At 37.7% G+C, this 14611-nt stretch overlaps 1 non-coding gene across 1 annotated transcript; it reads right to left on the bottom strand.

Annotated features, from left to right (window-relative positions):
• Nucleotides 1-7517: 7517 nt before the first annotated feature.
• Nucleotides 7518-7625, bottom strand: LOC148578277 (small nucleolar RNA R71). Its single transcript, XR_015902913.1, has one exon. It is a non-coding gene; the product is annotated as a small nucleolar RNA R71 (small nucleolar RNA).
• Between the last annotated feature and the right edge of the window lie 6986 nt (nt 7626-14611).

A 14611-nucleotide genomic window follows, 5' to 3' on the forward strand; every position in this document is an offset into this window, starting at 1 on the left:
TAATAGCCGCTTATGGTTCACCATTCTCCTCATTAGATAACACATAATTTCCTTACACATTGTGAGAATGGGCTTGCTTCTTTAGTTCACGATCTTTGCATTAAAGACCTTACGCATGTTATCTGTGAGGTTGTCTAGCTTAGGACAATGGGAGAAATAAGCTTTGACCTATGTAGATGGCTCAAACTTGTTTAGGTATTTCCATGTACCTTGATTGACTCCTTTTAGCTTCTCCATGCATTTGTTGAATTCGGGTTTCGTAGTGCACCTAGCACACTCCTAAATGATCTCTTTGATATAAAAGTCTTTGAATTGGTTGATAAAATTCTTACAAATGTGCATCACGTAATTGCGATGATGCACATTTGGCATCACCTCCTTCAGAGTAGGTAACAAACCATGCATTAAATAGTTAAAACAAACAAGATAATGTAAAATTAACAAACAGTGTAAAATTTAGATCAGATTTATATACGAATTGCAAATAGAATAATATAGAATATAGAGTTAACAATCAATATATTATTTAGATCAGATTTACATACACATTGCAAATAGAATAGTATAGAGTATAGAGTTATCAATCAATATAAAATTCATATCAGAATTACGTACAAATTGCAAATAGAATAATATAGAGTTAACAATCAATGTATTATTCAAATTAGATTTACATACACATTACAAATAGAATAATATAGAGTATAGAGTTAAGAACCAATGTAAAATTCATATCAGAATTACATACAAATTGCAAATAGAATAATATAAAGTTAACTATCAATGTAAAATTTACCTTTTATTGAGTGAATATGAAGTTTCAACCATGACTGATTATATCTCCTAGGTCTTCTTAAAGGAGAGTCAGAAACCACTTCCAGAAATCCTTGGTTTCAGACCTTCCAACACTATAAGCAACCACATAAACTTGGTTGTTTGCATCCTGTGCCACTGCTGTTAAAAGCTGCCCCCCCAATATATCTTAAGAAAATAGTTATCAAGATGTAAAAAAGGCCTACAACCACCCTTGAAACCTTGCTTACATGCATCTAAGCATATATATATTTTATCAAAGACAGGGGGAGACTGTGGAATTGGGGTTAGCTCTAATCGTGAGGTTGATCTTGGGTTGCTCCATAAAATCTCAAATGCATAATCCCGGAGCTTAGTGTATTGATCTCGCTCATTACCCATAATAGTCTCCTTTGCCTCCCTTACTGCCCTGTAAACCATTTCCGGATGGACACATAATGAAAATTCTTCTCTAAGAAAATCAATTGCTTCTTTTGTGGTCATGTGTGGTTGAGTGTTCATCCTCTTCTCAACCTTCTTACTAATCCAATGCTGATCAGCAGCATTACTCCCTAAATCCCAGCACATGTGTGTTCATCTTTATATGTCTTCACTTGGTAACACTGCAGAGTCTTATTGTATGACAAATGCACTAAGAAAGGACACTTCTCATCTTTGTAATCCACTCTGACTCTCTCCCTATCATTCTTAATCCATTGTAGCTCCCTACCCTCAGTAATGAATGGATTTTTCACACTTTCTTAAACCTTTCAATGGTGGCAAACCTAGTCCCTAATTCAAATCTCCCTCTCCAAAAGCATATTCATCATCAAATTGAGGAAAGTGATGTCTGCTGTCTTCATCCTCTGATGAGATGGGGGTATGTAATTCTTCATACTGATACTCAAATATGGGGTCTTCTTTATTTGACTGGACGTCACTAACATAAAACCCAACTACTAGTTCCCTGTTGGGATGCACATTGAGCTGCACATTAGGCCCATCATTTCCATCATTCTGCACATTAGGCCTATTACCTACATTATATACACCTTCAACACTTGTTCCCATCCTTCCATTTCCACTATGTCCACCACTTCTGTTCACCCTCCTCCCATGCTTCACCTTCTTCTTCTCTGTGTTAGCATTTCTCTTTAACCCTTGCCTCTTTGCAGCTGCATTCTTTGGAGACACAATTTTCTTTTTTCCCTTTAAAGCTTTTTTTCTTTTAGCATTCTGATCTCCTTCACTGCTGTTAGTTGAATCACTATCACCTTCAAACCCTGGTGGTGGAGGTTTATACAAACATCTTCCGTGCTCTCGTACCCATCATCAGAGGAGAAGGAGGAGAAGGATGTATGAAGTTCTTCTAGAACATCATCTATATCCACTTGTCTATTACTCTCTTTACCGTAGTATCAACAATCTCAGGATTATCCACGGGGTAGTCAAAGTAAATGTAGAACTCATCATTTTTTAGATTCTTTATTTTATTCTCTCGCATCATATTGATCCCTGCATCCCCTGTCAGAATATGCAGCCTTGACTCAATGTTTGGACTAGTTGGGTCATACCAGTAGACAGCCTTGTATGATTGATATCCTAAGCCCTTGAACAAGGTTACCAAGTCTCCGAAGTTGACAAAATCATTGTCCATCTTCAGAAACTTCTCTACCTTACCATCCACATAAACAAGCTCACCACCATCTCTCCTGGTAAAATTATCCCCATGATATAAAACTGGCACCACATAGTAATCATCCATCTGAAAAATATAAACCAACCATTCTTACCATTTTGAATGAATCAAACGTGTATTTCACTATTCTGTAAAATTTAGTTCTATTCGCATGCAATTTTACTCATGATCAGAGATAACAATTGAACAAAACAACTTTTCCCCAACACAGATTTCACTATCATTTATGTAATAGGTTGCAGTTTATGAATCAAACCCTAAACAACAACAAAATAAACCCACATTACAATACGCAACATGCATCTTCCCAAACCCATGTACCAACTAAAATCCTTCTACAGAAAACGAATTAATGAGGTCAACGAAACTTACCTTCGTATACGAAGAGAGACGACAAGCAAACAATGTTGTCCCTTCACCTTCTCCTTCGATGACTTCACCACGCAACAAGGAATAAGAAACTGAGACTTTTTTTATGGAGAAACAGAGTATGACTGTGACTTTTGAGTTTTGATCTTTGTTATGGGGTTTCTGTAATTATATTGCTGTCTTATAGGCTTTAAAGGAAATTTAAAAAAGCAAAAGGATGAGCATGGGGGGGGGACACGAACGGCGTCGTTCTTGGGGTGGGGAAATTTTTTGTGCCTAAACCTATTTGCGCATCTATGCGGCACACCGTAATGGCCACATCAGCAGAACGGAGTCCGTGTCAGACATCGCCGTTACGTCTCACAAGCTCAGTTGAACGGAGGAATTTAAATGTCCTGGTTTTAAGGAGGTCAAGGACGTAAATATATTTTTCAATCCTCAGGGACCTAAAATGTCCGCGTGGCAAAAAATCAAAAACATATTTGTCATTTTCTCAAAAGAAAAAGAAAAGAAAAAGAAAAAAAAAGAAAAAAAAAAGAAAAGAAAAAGGAAAAGGTGATTGATAATAATATGACTTTTTGGATGGGGACCTAAACTGCAATGTCGATCAACATTTTTAAGATTTGGTTACAGGTGATCCAAATTAGAAGCTGGCTTCTAGTTTTATCATTCTCGAAAAATATATTTGATGGAATGTTTATTTTTTCTTTTTTTGTTGGTCTCTATGATCCTATTTTTATTAGTTATGTCATTAATACCACATTTACTTACTTCAATCTGCATTTTATTTTAATACTATAATGTGAAACATCTGCTAATTTTACGAAGAAAATGAATAACAAGAAATGTCACAAAGATTATGTGCTTTTGATGAGCGGATAATTTATACGCTTTTTGGCATTATTTTTAGTATGTTTTTAGTAGAATCTAGTCACTTTTAGGGATGTTTTTATTAGTTTTTATGTTAAATTCACATTTCTGGACTTCACTATGAGTTTGTGTGTTTTTCTGTGATTTCAGGTATTTTCTGACTGAAATTGAGGGACTTGAGCAAAAATCAGATTCAGAGGATGAAGAAGGACTGCTGATGCTGTTGGATTCTGATCTCCCTGCACTCGAAGTAGATTTTCTGGAGCTACAGAACTCAAAATGGCGCGCTTCCAATTGCGTTGGAAAGTAGACATCCAGGGCTTTCCAGAAATATATAATAGTTCATACTTTGGCCGAGTTTAGATGACCTAAAAGGGCGTTGAATGCCAGTTCTACGCTGCTGTCTGGAGTTAAACACCAGAAACACGTCACAAACCAGAGTTGAACGCCAGAAACACGTTACAACCTGGCGTTCAACTCCAAAAGAAGCCTCTGCACGTGGAAAGCTAAAGCTCAGCCCAAGCACACACCAAGTGGGCCCCGGAAGTGGATTTATGCATCAATTACTTACTTCTGTAAACCCTAGTGGCTAGTTTATTATAAATAGAACTTTTTACTATTGTATTAGACATCCTGGATTGTATTTTTGATCCTGTGATCAAGTCTAAACCTTGTCTGTGGTATTCCGAGTAGGATTCTGGGATTGAATGACTGTGACGAACTTCAAACTCGCGAGTGCTGGGCGTAGTGACAGACGCAAAAGGAGGGTGAATCCTATTCCAGTATGATCGAGAACCTCAGATGATTAGCCGTGCTGTGACAGAGCATTTGGACCATTTTCACAAGAGGATGGGATGCAGCCACTGACCAAGGTGATGCCTCCAGATGATTAGCCATGCAGTGACAGCGCATCGGACCATTTTCCAGAGAGGAAGAAAAGTAGCCATTGACAATGGTGATGTCCTTACATAAAGCCAGCCATAGAAAAGAGTAAGACTGATTGGATGAAGACAGCAGGAAAGTAGAGATTCAGAGGGACGAAAGCATCTCTATACGCTTATCTGAAATTCTCACCAGTGATATACATAAGTATTTCTATTTTTATTTTCTGTTTAATTAGTATTATTTTCGAAAACTCCATAACCATTTGATATCCGCCTGACTGAGATTTACAAGATGACCATAGCTTGCTTCATACCAACAATCTCCGTGGGATCGACCCTTACTCATGTAAGGTTTTATTACTTGGATGACCCAGTGCACTTGCTGGTTAGTTGTATCGAAGTTGTGAATGAAAAACGATTTATTAAGACGTGCGTACAGAGTTTTTGGCGCCGTTGCCTAAGATCACAATTTCGTGCACCAAGTTTTTGGCGCCGTTACCGGGGATTGTTCGAGTTTGGACAACTGACGGTTCATCTTATTGCTCAGATTAGGTAATTTTCTTTTTGTTTTATTTCCAAAAATTTTTCAAATTTTTTTTTCAAAAATCTTTCTAAAATTTCTCATCTGTTTTCGAAAATTATTTCAGAATTTTTAAGAATGAATTCTAGTGTTTCATGAAGCATGTTGAAGCCTGACTAGCTGTAAAGCCGTATCTAAATTCATTTAGACTGGGGCTTCCAACCCAACATTATCAAGAGCAAGCTAGTTGTTGCTGATCCACCTGTTGCTGTTCCTGATCCACTTGATTTACATGCTAAAGCTTGACTGGCTATTAAGCCATGTCTAACCCTCAGATTGGAGCTTTAGACTAAGAGTGCAAGATTCTTGAAATTCATATTAAAAATTTTGGAATCCTTATTTTTCTTTTTCACAAATAATTTTCGAAAAATCCAAAAAAAATTAGAAAATCATAAAAATCAAAAAAATATTTTGTGTTTCTTGTTTGAGTCTTGAGTCAATTTGTAAGTTTGGTGTCAATTGCATCTCCATTTGCACTTTTTGAAAAAAAATGCATTCATGCATTGCATTCATCATGATCTTCAAGTTGTTCTTGATAAACCTTCTTGATTGATCTTCATATTATATTGTTCTGTGTTGTATGGTGTTTTTCATATGCATTCTTGAATTCTTAGTGTCTAAGCATTAAAGATTTCTAAGTTTGGTGTCTTGCATGTTTTCTTTGCATCAAAAATTTTTCAAAAATATGTTCTTGATGTTCATCATGATCTTCAAAGTGTTCTTGGTGTTCATCTTGACATTCATAGCATTCTTGCATGCATTCATTGTTTTGATCTAAAAATTTTCATGCATTGCATCATTTTCATGTTTTTCTCTCTCATCATAAAAATTCAAAAAAAATCAAAAAAATATCTTTCCCTTTTTCCTCTCATAAAATTCGAAAATTTGAGTTGACTTTTCCAAAAATTTTTAAAATCTAGTTGTTTTCTATGAGTCAAATCAAATTTTCAAATTTTATCTTTTTCAAAATCTTTTTCAAAAATCATATCTTTTTCACTTTTCCTATTTATTTTCGAAAATTTTTAAAATATTTTTCAAAAATCTTTTTCTTATCTTTATCTCCTAATTTTCGAAAATAACATCATCAATTAATGTTTTGATTCAAAAATTTCAAGTTTGTTACTTGCTTGCTAAGAAAGATTCAAACTTTAAGTTCTAGAATCATATCTTGTGATTTCTTGTGAATCAAGTCATTAATTGTGATTCTAAAAATCAAATCTTTTTCAAAAACTAATTTGAATCATGTCTTTTCAAAAAAATATCTTTTTATTTTATCTTTTTCAAAATCATATCTTTTTCAAAAATTTGATTTTAAAATATCTTTTCTAACTTCTTATCTTCTTATCTTTTCAAAAATTGATTTTCAAATTTGTTTCAACTAACTAACTAACTTTTTGTTTGTTTCTCATCTCTTTCAAAACTACCTAACTAACTAACCCTCTCTTTCTAATTTTCGAAAATATCTCCCTCTTTTTTAAAAATTCTTTTTAATTAACTAATTGTTTCAAAATTCAATTTTAATTTATTTCTTCTTTTAATTTTCGAAAATCACTAACCATTTTTCAAAAATAATCTTCAAAAATTCTCTTTCTCTCTCATCCCCTTCTATTTATTTATTCATCTACTAACACTTCTCTTCATCTCACATCTCTGCTCTCCTCACCCTTGTGTTTCTTTCCTTACATTACATTCTTTTCTCCTTCTTTTCTTCTACTCACACAGGGACCTCTATACCTGGGTAAAAAGGATCCCAATTATTATTATTTTTCTGTTTCCTCTTTTTCATATGAGCAGGAGCAAGGACAAGAATATTCTTGTTGAAGCAGATCCAGAACCTGAAAGGACTCTGAAGAGGAAACTAAGAGAAGCTAAATTACAACAATCCAGCAAGCACCTTTCAGAAATTTTTGAACAAGAAGAGGAGATGGCAGCCGAAAATAATAATAATAATGCAAGGAGAATGCTTGGTGACTTCACTGCACCTAATTCCAATTTACATGGAAGAAGCATCTCAATTCCTGCCATTAGAGCAAACAATTTTGAGCTGAAACCTCAATTAGTTTCTCTGATGCAGCAAAACTGCAAGTTTCATAGACTTCCATCTGAAGATCCTTTTCCGTTCTTAACTGAATTCTTGCAGATCTGTGATACTGTTAAGACTAATGGAGTAGATCCTGAAGTCTACAGGCTCATACTTTTCCCTTTTGCTGTGAGAGATAGAGCTAGAATATGGTTGGATTCTTAACCTAAGGATAGCCTGAACTCTTGGGATAAGCTGGTCAAGGCTTTCTTAGCCAAGTTCTTTCCTCCTCAAAAGCTGAGCAAGCTTAGAGTGGATGTTCAAACCTTCAAACAGAAAGAAGGTGAATCCCTCTATGAAGCTTGGGAGAGATACAAGCAACTGACCAAAAAGTGTCCTTCTGACATGCTTTCAGAATGGACCATCCTGGATATATTCTATGATGGTCTGTCTGAATTAGCTAAGATGTCATTGGATACTTCTGCAGGTGGATCCATTCACCTAAAGAAAACGCCTACAGAAGCTCAAGAACTCATTGACATGGTTGCTAATAACCAGTTCATGTACACTTCTGAGAGAAATCTGTGAGTAATGGGAGTTCTTGAAATTGATACTCTGAATGCCATATTGGCTCAGAATAAAATATTGACTCAACAAGTCAATATGATTTCTCAGAGTCTGAATGGAATGCAAGCTGCATCCAACAGTACTCAAGAGGCGCCTTCTGAAGAAGAGGCCTATGAACCTGAGAACCCTGCAATAGCAGAGGTGAATTTCATGGGTGAACCATATGGAAACACCTATAATCCCTCATGGAAAAATCACCCAAATCTCTCATGGAAGGATCAACAAAATCCTCAACAAGGCTTTAATAATGGTGGAAGAAACAGGTTTAGCAATAGCAAACCTTTTCCATCATCCACTCAGCAACAGACAGAGAACTCTGAACAAAATACCTCTAATTTAGCAAACTTAGTCTCTGATCTATCTAAGACCACTGTAAGTTTCATGAATGAAACAAGGTCCTCCATTAGAAATTTGGAGGCACAAGTGGGCCAGCTAAGTAAAAGGATCACTGAAATCCCTCCTAGTACTCTCCCAAGCAATACAGAAGAAAATCCAAAAGGAGAGTGCAAGGCCATTGATATAACCATCATGGCCGAATCCAAAGAGGAAGGGGAGGACGTGAATCCCAAGGAAGAAGACCTCCTGGGATGTCCAGTGATCAATAAGGAGTTTCCTTTTGAGGAACCAAAGGAATCTGAGGCTCATCTAGAGACCATAGAGATTCCATTAAACCTCCTTATGCCATTCATGAGCTCTGATGAGTATTCCTCTTCTGAAGAGAATGAGGATGTTACTAAGGAGCAAGTTACCAAGTACCTTGGTGCAATCATGAAGCTAAATGCCAAATTATTTGGTATTGAGACTTGGGAAGATGAACCTCCCTTGTTCACCAATGAACTAAGTGATCTGGATCAACTGACATTGCCTCAGAAGAAACAGGATCCTGGAAAGTTCTTAATACCTTGTACCATAGGCACCATGATCTTTGAAAAGGCTCTGTGTGACCTTGGTTCAGGGATAAACCTCATGCCCCTCTCTGTAATAGAAAAACTGGGAATCTTTGGGGTGCAAGCTGCTAAAATCTCATTAGAGATGGTAGACAATTCAAGAAAACAGGCTTATGGACAAGTAGAGGACGTGTTAGTAAAGGTTGAAGGCCTTTACATCCCTGCTGATTTCATAGTCCTAGATACTGGGAAGGATGAGGATGAATCCATCATCCTTGGAAGACCATTCCTAGTCACAGCAAGAGCTGTGATTGATGTTGACAGAGGCAAATTAGTCCTTCAACTGAATGAGGACTCCCTTGAGTTTAAAACTCAAGGGCATCCTTCTGTAAATATGGAAAAAAGGCACAATAAGCTTCTCTCAAAACAGAGTCAACCAGAGCCTCCACAGTTAAACTCTAAGTTTGGTGTTGGGGAGTCTCAACAATGCTCTGAACATCTGTGAGGCTCCATGAGAGCCCACTGTCAAGCTATTGACATTAAAGAAGCGCTTGTTGGGAGGCAACCCAATTTTTATTTATCTAATTTTATTTTTATTGTTATTTCATGTTTTATTAGGTTCATGATCATGTGGAGCCACAAAATAAATATAAAAATTGAAAACGGAATCAAAAACAGCAGAAGAAAAATCACACCCTAGAGGAAGGACTTACTGGCGTTTAAACGCCAGTAAGGAGCATCTGTCTGGCGTTCAACGCCAGAACAGAGCATGTTTCTGGCGTTGAACGCCAGAAACAAGCAGCATCCTGGCGTTCAGACGCGCAGAAATGCACAGTGAAGAAGAGCTGGCGCTGAACGCCAGAAATATGCTGCATCTGGGCATTGAACGCCCAGAACAAGCATCAATTCGGCGTTTAAACGCCAGAATTGCATGCAAAGGCATTTTACATGCCTAATGGGTGCAGGGATGCAAATCCTTGACACCTCAGGATCTGTGGACCCCACAGGATCAACTCAGCATCTGTAGACTCCACAGGATCCCCACCTACCACCACTCACTCTCTTCCCTCTTCTCAATGTTCATCCTCTCTTCCCAATAAACACTCTTCCCCAAAACTCTTCACCAATCACCTCAATCTCTCTTCCCTATCACTACTTCACCACTCACATCCATCCACTCTTCCCCATAAACCTACCTCATAAACTCCACCTACCTTCAAAATTCAAAATCAATTTCCCACCCAAACCCACCCTATATGGCCGAAATTAATCCCCCTCCCCTCCCTATATAAAGCCCTCCATTCTTCCTCATTTTCACACAACACAACCCTCTCTTCTCTTCTTGGCCGAATACACCTCTCCCTCCTCTCCTCCATATTTTCTTCTTCTTCTTCATCTATTCTTTCTTCTCTTGCTCGAGGGCGAGCAATATTCTAAGTTTGGTATGGTAAAAGCATAAGCTTTTTGTTTTTCCATTACCATTGATGGTACCCAAGACTGGAGAATCCTCTAGAAAAGGGAAAGGGAAGACAAAAGCTTCCACCTCCGAGTCATGGGAGATGGAAAGATTCATCTCCAAAGCTCATCAAGACCACTTCTATGATGTTGTGGCCAAGAAGAAGGTGATTCCCGAGGTCCCTTTCAAACTCAAGAGAAATGAGTATCCAGAGATCCGACATGAGATCCATAGAAGAGGTTGGGAAGTTCTAACAAACCCCATCCAACAAGTCGGAACTCTAATGGTTCAAGAGTTCTATGCTAATGCATGGATCACAAGGAACCATGATCAAAGTAAGAACCCGAACCCAAAGAATTATCTCACCATGGTTCGGGGGAATTACTTAGATTTTAGTTCGGAAAATGTAAGGTTGGCGTTCAACTTACCAATGATGGAAGAGAACGCACGCCCCTACAAAAGGAGAGTCAACTTTGATCAAAGGTTGGACCAAGTCCTCATGGACATATGTGTGGAAGGAGCTCAATGGAAGATTGACTCAAAAGGCAAACTGGTTCAACTGAGAAGACTGGACCTTAAGCCTGTAGCTAGAGGATGGTTGGAGTTCATTCAACGCTCAATCATTTCCACTAGCAACCGGTCTGAAGTTACTATAGACCGGGCCATCATGATCCATAGCATCATGATTGGAGAAGAAGTGGAGGTTCATGAGATTATACCTCAAGAACTCTACAAGGTGGCTGACAAGTCCTCCACTATGGCAAGGTTAGCTTTTCCTCACCTCATTTGCCATCTATGCAATTCGGCTGGGATTGACATAGAAGGAGACATTCCCATTGAGGAAGAGAAGCCCATCACTAAGAAAAGGATGGAGCAAACAAGAGAGCCCATTCATGGAGCTCAAGAGACGCATGAAGCTCATCACCATGAGATCCCGGAGATGCCTCAAATGCATTTTCCTCCACAAAACTATTGGGAGCAAATCAACACCTCCCTAGGAGAATTAAGTTCCAACATGGGACAATTAAGGGTGGAACATCAAGAGAACTCCATCATCCTTCATGAAATTAGAGAAGATCAAAAAGCAATGAGGGAGGAGCAATAAAGACAAGGAAGAGACATAGAAGAGCTCAAGGACATCATTGGTTCCTCAAGAAGGAAACGCCACCATCACTAAGGTGGATTCATTCCTTGTTCTTACATTCTCTGTTTTTCGTTTTCTGTGTTAAGTGCTTACCTATGTTTGTGTCTTATTACATGATCATTAGTAGTTAGTAACTATGTCTTAAAGTTATGAATGTCCTATGAATCCATCACCTCTCTTAAATGAAAAATGTTTTAATTCAAAAGAACAAGAAGTACATGAGTTTCGAATTTATCCTTGAACTTAGTTTGATTATATTGATGTGGTGATAATGCTTCTTGTTTTCTGAATGAATGCTTGAACAGTGCATATGTCTTTTGAAGTTGTTGTTTAAGAATGTTAAATATGTTGGCTCTTGAAAGAATGATGACAAGGAGACATGTTATTTGATAATCTGAAAAATCATAAAAATGATTCTTGAAGCAAGAAAAAGCAGCAAAGAACAAAACTTGCAGAAAAAAAAAGGGCGAAAAAAAAATAGAAAAAGAAAAAGCAAGTAGAAAAAGCCAAAATCTCTTAAAACCAAAAGGCAAGAGCAAAAAGCCAATAACCCTTAAAACCAAAAGGCAAGGGTAAATAAAAAGGATCCCAAGACTTTGAGCATCAGTGGATAGGAGGGCCTAAAGGAATAAAATCCTGGCCTAAGCGGCTAAACTAAGCTGTCCCTAACCATGTGCTTGTGGCGTGAAGGTGTCAAGTGAAAACTTGAGACTGAGCGGTTAAAGTCAAGGTCCAAAGCAAAAGAAGAGTATGCTTAAGAACCCTGGACACCTCTAATTGGGGACTTTAGCAAAGCTAAGACACAATCTGAAAAGGTTCACCCAATTATGTGTCTGTGGCATTTATGTATCCGGTGGTAATACTGGAAAACAAAGTGCTTAGGGCCACGGCCAAGACTCATAAAGTAGCTGTGTTCAAGAATCAACATACTGAACTAGGAGAATCAATAACACTATCTGAACTCTGAGTTCCTATAGATACCAATCATTCTGAACCTCAATGGATAAAGTGAGATGCCAAAACTATTCAAGAGGCAAAAAGCTACAAGTCCCGCTCATCTGATTGGAGCTATGTTTCATTGATAGTTTGGAATTTATAGTATATTCTCTTCTTTTTATCCTATTTGATTTTCAGTTGCTTGGGGACAAGCAACAATTTAAGTTTGGTGTTGTGATGAGCGGATAATTTATACGCTTTTTGGCATTGTTTTTAGTATGTTTTTAGTAGAATCTAGTCACTTTTAGGGATGTTTTTATTAGTTTTTATGTTAAATTCACATTTCTGGACTTTACTATGAGTTTGTGTGTTTTTCTGTGATTTCAGGTATTTTCTGGCTGAAATTGAGGGACTTGAGCAAAAATCAGATTCAGAGGATGAAGAAGGACTGCTGATGCTGTTGGATTCTGACCTTCCTGCACTCGAAGTGGATTTTCTGGAGCTACAAAACTCAAAATGGTGCGCTTCCAATTGCGTTAGAAAGTAGACATCTAGGGCTTTCCAGCAATATATAATAGTTTATACTTTGGCCGAGTTTAGATGACGTAAAAGGGTGTTGCACGCCAGTTCTATGCTGCTGTCTGGAGTTAAACGCCAGAAACACGTCACAAACCAGAGTTGAACGCCAAAAACACGTTACAACCTGGCGTTTAACTCCAAAAGAAGCCTCTGCACGTGGAAAGCTAAAGCTCAGTCCAAGCACACACCAAGTGGGCCCCGGAAGTGGATTTATGCATCAATTACTTACTTCTGTAAACCCTAGTGGCTAGTTTATTATAAATAGAACTTTTTACTATTGTATTAGACATCCTGGATTGTATTTTTGATCCTGTGATCACGTTTTGGGGGCTGGCCATTCGGCCATGCCTGGACCTTTCACTTATGTATTTTCAACAGTAGAGTTTCTACACTCCATAGATTAAGGTGTGGAGCTCTGCTGTTCCTCATGAATTAATACAAAGTACTACTGTTTTATATTCAATTCAACTTATTTCGCTTCTAAGATATTCATTCGCACTTCAACATGAATGTGATGAACATGACAATCATCATCATTCCCTATGAATGCGTGCCTGACAAGCACTTCCGTTCTACCTTCGATTGAATGATTATCTCTTGGATCTCTTAATCAGAATCTTCGTGGTATAAGCTAGATTGATGGCGGCATTCATGAGAATCCGAAAAGTCTAAACCTTATCTGTGGTATTGATAAACCCATATTTCATGAGTTCTTTTGTGCTTAATTTCAGTAATTTATACAATTCTTCACCTACTTATTCACATTAATTGCATGGTGTTACTTTCCCTTCCTTATTATGTCATATTGTGAAAAAACATGTTTCCTAAGCTTTAAAAATTAGTTATTTTAATTACCTTTATTTCCATTCGATGCCGTGATTAGTGTGTTGAGTAGGTTCAGATTTTCTAAGGCAGAATGACTTAAAGGATGGAGAAGGAAACATACTAAAATGGAAGGAGAAAGCAAAACGGAGCTTTAAGGAAACTGGTATTCACGCGATCGCGTGCCAGAAGCGAAGATGCAGCGACGCGGCCGCATGACTGACGCGACCGCGCGCTTTAAGAAGAATGCACATGACGCGGTCGCATGACTGACGCGACCGCGTGGTAAGGAAAAGCTCCAAACGACGCGACCGCGTGACCCACGCGGACGCGTGACAGAGGCCACGTATCAGAATTTACAGAATACGCCCCAGCGAATTCTGAAGCCCTTTTTGGCCCAGATCCAAGTACATACAGCATAGACCAGAGGTTATAAAGTGTGGGAATGCATCCATTCAAAGGGAGCTCGCATATTTTTATTTTTCAATGATTTAGATTTAGTTAGGAGTGAGATCTTCTCTCTCTCTCTCTCTTAGGATTTAGGATTTCTTCTTGTTTTAAGAGTGACTCTCAATCCAGGTTTTACGTTCCTTTGTTTTAGCTTCCTTTTACCTTTATTTATTCCAGCACTTGAATTGATCACTGAATTTATGAATTTCTTCCATGCTACAGACTGTTATTTGAATTAATAATAATTGAGGTATTTTCAGTTTATGATTGTTCTTTTGATTTAAGTTACCATTGCTTCCCATCTAAGGATATTTTTATTATTCCAGCAATTTTACTCTTTCCCCTTTTGGTCCTGGTTAAGAATTCAGTAACTCAACAGTTATTAAACTCAACATAACTGATAATCGTTATCTTGCTAATTGAGCTGAACTTAAGTAATCCCAACCTTTTCTTAGGAAATAAATAGGATTCAAAGGTCAATTTAATTAGTCCCCTG

Source organism: Arachis ipaensis, chromosome B1 (genome assembly GCF_059453495.1).
Source record: "Arachis ipaensis isolate K30076 ecotype BB chromosome B1, ASM5945349v1, whole genome shotgun sequence".
Classification (NCBI taxonomy): domain Eukaryota; kingdom Viridiplantae; phylum Streptophyta; class Magnoliopsida; order Fabales; family Fabaceae; genus Arachis; species Arachis ipaensis.